The sequence below is a fragment of the Ruditapes philippinarum genome, unplaced genomic scaffold, assembly GCF_026571515.1.
Source record: "Ruditapes philippinarum isolate M1 unplaced genomic scaffold, ASM2657151v2 ctg6769_1_1_1_1, whole genome shotgun sequence".
Taxonomy (NCBI): Eukaryota; Metazoa; Mollusca; class Bivalvia; order Venerida; family Veneridae; genus Ruditapes; species Ruditapes philippinarum.
Window position 1 is genome coordinate 35,134 of NW_026854354.1, and position 6,000 is coordinate 41,133.

Sequence of the window (6,000 nt, forward strand, 5' to 3'; positions counted from 1 at the left end):
AGTTTTGATGGTTTGTTTAAAGGCCCATAAGGCTTCAGATATGCTTTCAGTTTTGCTTTTAAAAAACTGTTCATTTGTTAGGCATCTTATAACAGTTTTAAAAACATATCCATTTGCTTTATAAGAATCTCATGAACCTTTTGCATCTTTATCTGCTGGCAATTGCCATACTTACAGTGATAAATTATTGTATGGAAGTCAAAATACTACTGTATTTACATTTTTCTACCTGTGAACCCATTTAACTGCATGTTCCATATTACGTTTTCAGTTTTAAAATATCTAACATGCACTTAATTTGTTATTTAAACATAATTATTAAACACATGTTTGACATTTCTAAAGACTATAAAAATATGGATTTTTGAGGCGTAATGTACCTTTAAGTTATTATCAAGGAACAGAAAATGATATTATTTTCTATATGTATATGCAGTAAAGAAGGTCGTTAGTTTTATGACTACATACATTAAGATAATTCAATAAGGAAACATTAAAAATAATTGCAAGAAGGCATTCTACTTTGATGAATTATTTGTTGTTGCTTTTGTTATTCCCCGCCGATGGAATCGGGAGGGGGATATAGTTTTGGCGTTGTCCGTCCGTCCGCACTCTCAGGACAGTAATTATGTGGCTAGAGGGACAATAGGTAACTGTTCTTTCTCTTTGATGTCATTCATTCCGTAATGCTTTTATGTGGCTATTTTCTTGTGTGTGGCTAAAAAGAACAATAGAGAGAATAATAGAGTAGCCACATAATTACTCTCCTGTTAGAACTTCCGTCCATCCGTCCGTCCGAATTTCGTTTCCGGAGTAGTTCTCTGCAACTACTGGCTGGAATTCAACGAAACTTTATGGGAATCATCAATATCAAGAGGAGATGCGCATATCGTCGGCTTGTTCCGGTCCGACCCTTTAACTCAGAGTTATGGCCCTTAATTAGTTATGTAGTATGCATATAGAGTAAAAATCGTTTCCGGAGTAGTTCTCTGCAACTACTGGCTGGAATTCAACGAAACTTTATGGGAATCATCAATATCAAGAGGAGATGCGCATCTCGTCGGCTTGTTCTGGTCAGACACTTTAACTCAGAGTTATGGCCCTTTATTTTTTATGCAATATGCATATGGAGTAAAAATCGTTTCAGAACTACTTCTCTGCAACTACTGGCTAGAATTCAACGAAACTTTATGGGAATCATGAAGGAGATGCGCATATCATCGGCTTGTTCCGGTCAGACACTTTAACTCAGAGTTATGGCCCTTGATTAGTTATGTAGTATGCATATAGAGTAAAAATCGTTTCCGGAGTAGTTCTCTGCAACTACTGGCTGGAATTCAACGAAACTTTATGGGAATCATCAATATCAAGAGGAGATGCGCATATCGTCGGCTTGTTCCGGTCAGACACTTTAACTCAGAGTTATGGCCCTTGATTAGTTATGCAATATGCATATGGAGTAAAAATCGTTTCCGAACTACTTCTCTGCAACTACTGGCTGGAATTCAACGAAACTTTATGGGAATCATCAATATCAAGAGGAGATGCGCATATCGTCGGCTTGTTCCGGTCAGACCCTTTAACTCAGAGTTATGGCCCTTGATAAGTTATGTAGTATGCATATAGAGTAAAAATCGTTTCTGCACTACTTCTCTGCAACTACTGGCTGGAATTCAACGAAACTTTATGGGAACCTTCAATACCAAGAGGAGATGCGCATATCATCGGCTTGTTCCGGTCAGACACTTTAACTCAGAGTTATGGCCCTTGATTAGTTATGCAGTATCCATATAGAAAAATATGTGTTTCCTCGCTACTTCTCTGCTACTACTGGCTGGAATTCAATGAAACTTTATGGGATACTAAGAGGAGATGTGCATACAGTCACCTTGTTCCAGTCAGATACTTATAACTCAGATGTATGGCCCTTGATTAGTTATGTAGTATGCATACATCTCATTGGCATTTCCAGATTTTACTATTTAACACAAAGTTATGGCTCTGTTATTGCCCTGAATATTTTTCAAGTTCAAAGAATATTACTGTTTATGCCATGATTAATATATAAATAAAGCCTTATGTCTTCAGTTGTTGTGTTAATAATAACCAGTACTCGGCGGGGGATATAAATTCAACGAATTTGCTTGTTTATTTCATTTTTAATTGTAAAGATAACTTTATGAAATTTCAACATTTTCCTTTATAAACGATGGAATGTTAACATCTTACCATGACGTCGAATGTGACTTCATTTCATCATACATGTTGTTCAATACATAGAGAAAATTGAATAGAAAAAAAATTAACATATATTGTTCAAGAAGAAAATGATAAAGGGCCGGGAAACTGCAAGATCCATTACGTCACATGGTTATTGTATGATAATGTCACATTGTTAGCGGCAATGTAGACAGGGGAAAAGTAATGTGACATAATGGTTTCCTAGACATTATTAAAGTTTTTCTTTTTTCCATACACAATATATTTAATCGAGTGATATGAAAATATTTCACCAAGGCAGTAGCTAGGCCTAACTACAGTGAAAAACAAATACAATGAAAATACGGAAAAATAAAATATGTATTGTTTTTCATCAATATTTCTAAATATTTAATTTATAAGTGAATAATGAATAATTCTATTTATCACATACCCAAAATAAGAACGGTTTACAGTTGACATTTTTAGCTCACCTGTCACAAAGTGACAGGGTGAGCTTTTGTGATCGCTTTTCGTCCGGCGTCCGGCCGTCGTCCGTCCGTCGTCCGTCCGTCCGTAAACTTTTACTTTAAATGACATATCCTCATAAACCACTAAGCCAATTTCATCCAAACTTCACAGGAATGTTCCTTTGGTGGTCACCTTTAAAAAATGTTCAAAGAATTTAATTCCATGCAGAACTCTGGTTACCATGGCAACCAAAAGAAAAAAACTTTAAATATTTTCTTTTAAAGAACCAAAAGAGCTAGAGCTTAGATGTTTAGCATGAAACATCTTCTAATGGGTGTCTACGAAGTTTGTTCAAATAAAAGCCCTGGGGTCAAAATTGGCCCCGCCCCGGGGGTCATTGATTTTCCCTATATGCATATAGTAAAAACTTAAAAATCTTCTTTGAAAAAAACCCAAATAGCTAGAGTTTAGATATGAAGCATGAAACATCTTCTGGTAAGTGTCTACAAAGTTTGTTCAAATAAAATCTCTGGGGTCAAAACAGGCCATGCCCCAGGGGTGTCATTGTTTTTAACTATATGTGTATAGTAAAAACTTAAAAAATCTTCTTTTAAAAAAACCCAATGAGCTAGAGCTTAAATGTTTTGCATGAAACATCTTCTTATGGGTGTCTACCAAGTTTGTTCAAATAAAAGCCCTTGGGTAAAAATTGGCCCTGCCGGGGGGTGGGGGGGGAGGGCAGAGGTCATTGTTTTTCATTATATGTGTGTAGTAAAAACTTAACATCAAGAAACATCTTCTAATGGGTGTCTTCCAAGTTTGTTCAAATAAAAGCCCTAGGGTATAAACTGGCCCTGCTCCAGGGGCCTATATACAGGTGAGCGACCTCAGGGCCATCATGGCCCTCTTGTTCATTAACGCGCCTACTGTACAGTGTAACATTATTCCGCATTTTATGCTTTTATATAAACCAAAATGAGGTCATGTAATTGTCACAGCGTTATAACAATTGTGTAATATCGTTTCCATAATATGACTTTATAGAGAAAAGGGAACTTTTCATGGTTGATGTTGGAAAAGGGAAAGTTTATCCGGTGATCTAGACGAGCTTTAGCCAGCCAAGATTTACTTTTGCAGCGAACTGGAGTAAACCTTCTTCATCCCGACAACACTCATGTTTAATCATTACATGTTTTCAGATTATTTAAAAATTTCATTATTTCTTTTTCTCCGTCTATACGTATATTTCAATACCGCTTGACAACTGAAACACTTATCGCTTACTTTTGGTTTATATATATGCATAGTGTTTCAATAAATTGCACCCCTTATGTGCTTTGCGTATCAAGTTAACATTCATTCGCCTTAAGCGAAAAATACGTTTTAGATCTTTCTTTAGATCAAAGTTAGATCTTTCACACCTGATTAAATGGTTAAATCCATTTTATATCTATGTCCCAGATTATAAAAGTGTCATTTTGAAAAGTTACAATTGAAGAAGAGCAAGGCTTAGATCTTTGATATTTTGTGTGTAGCATTTTTTCAAATCAACCATTGCAGCCGGAATTTATTTCTATTTCCATTTTTTAAAACTAAAAGCTAAGACACTTTGTTTTGGTATTGTCTCGTTTCATTGTACTCAAAAACGATCAGTTTCAGTTCAGTGATGTACTTTTTGTTTCTTTTTCTGAGTTTCCTTTTTTGTATTTATAGTTCATTATACGAATTTGTATAATATATAAAGATAAATATTTTTGTATTAGAATGTATTCAAAGCTGCCCTATTCCTCAAAAATACACTTACTTTTATTAGTCATTAAAATCAGCGAAGATTAAATGGGTCTGTACACTGGAATCAGCTTGTCCGTTCGTTCGTCTAGCTAGACATTTATACTTTTTTTTTAAAATCACATAAATCTAATAAAGGTAATGTGCAGTGTTCAAGAACCATAACTTTTGAAATTTTTAGATTGATTGTTAAATGTACTTTTTTTTTAGTTTTGTCTAAATCATAACTTAAAAAGCATCGGATTTAACAAAATTAATAAATGAACATATCTTCTTGAGAAAAAGTGCTGTGCTGAAGATACATAACTCTCTATTGCATAATGTTGGAGTAACTGACCTTTGCACTTAGTGAATAAAATGATGATGCAGGACATAACATGAAAAGTTTTTGCATGAATTGCACAGATGAATAGAACGCATTAAAGATAAGTACTTAATACAAATTACTTTGATATGCCTATGTTTAGAGTAACTGCCATGTACTTTTTCATAATTAATTTTGACCGAAGCTTGTCTGGTGCTAAATTAACAAAGGGTTGAAGTAAAGACTTTAAAACTATATAGATACATAAATCTTATTTAGGAAATATACAAAAAATTAAACTGTACATATTTTGTGATGATAGACCTTGTAATTGTTAATGTTTAATTTTTGTTCGCAGCCATTGCTTAAAATTGCAATGCACTTTTCATAAATTTAAGTTACTGCCAATTTTAATGCATTTTACATTTTATTTCATAGTTTACTTTTTTTTGCCAGAATACAGCACATACACCGTTGATGGTATCTATAAGAAACTCCTCGGGAAGATATATTTAATAGAGGTTAATGCAGTATTTAAACAGTCATAACTCTAGATTGTTGTAATCTGTTTTCATCGCCATTTGTAAATAGTTTATACATTTTTTTGTCTAGAATATAAACTTATGTCGATATGATGTATTAACTTAAAATTTCATTATATCGTTTTGACAAAACGGTAAACATGGAATTAGGACAGGTTGTGTCTAGTTTGTAATGATAAAAAGTATTTGGGAAACAATAATATCTTCATTATAATTATAATGAGTTATATAATGATTTTATTATGAAATGTTTGCTGAGCAAAGTTAAGTTAGTTGTTTGCAAAAGTTGAAAAATGAAAGTAAATGACCATTCTTAGATTTATAGCTTACTTTTATGTATCTAATGACTACACTTTAATAGTGTATGAAAATACTATAAATAGGTTTGACTATCTTATTTCAAGTATTTGAAAATATAAGTATTATATGATGTAACTGCAAAATGTAGGCATTATTTAGTGAAGGGAATTAACTTTGCAAATGTTAGTATTGTTACTATATGTGATTAAACTGTAAGAACTGAGTTTAGAAATTTAAAATATGTTTACAACATATTTTTATAATTCTTGAATTAATGTTAACTATTTATATAATATCATAGTCCATATTTAAGAAAATAAAAGTGTAAAACTAAGATGATTTTTTAGTTTTGATTTGTTTTCTTGTCATTGTTAGGTATCCTTCCGGTAAAAAAGT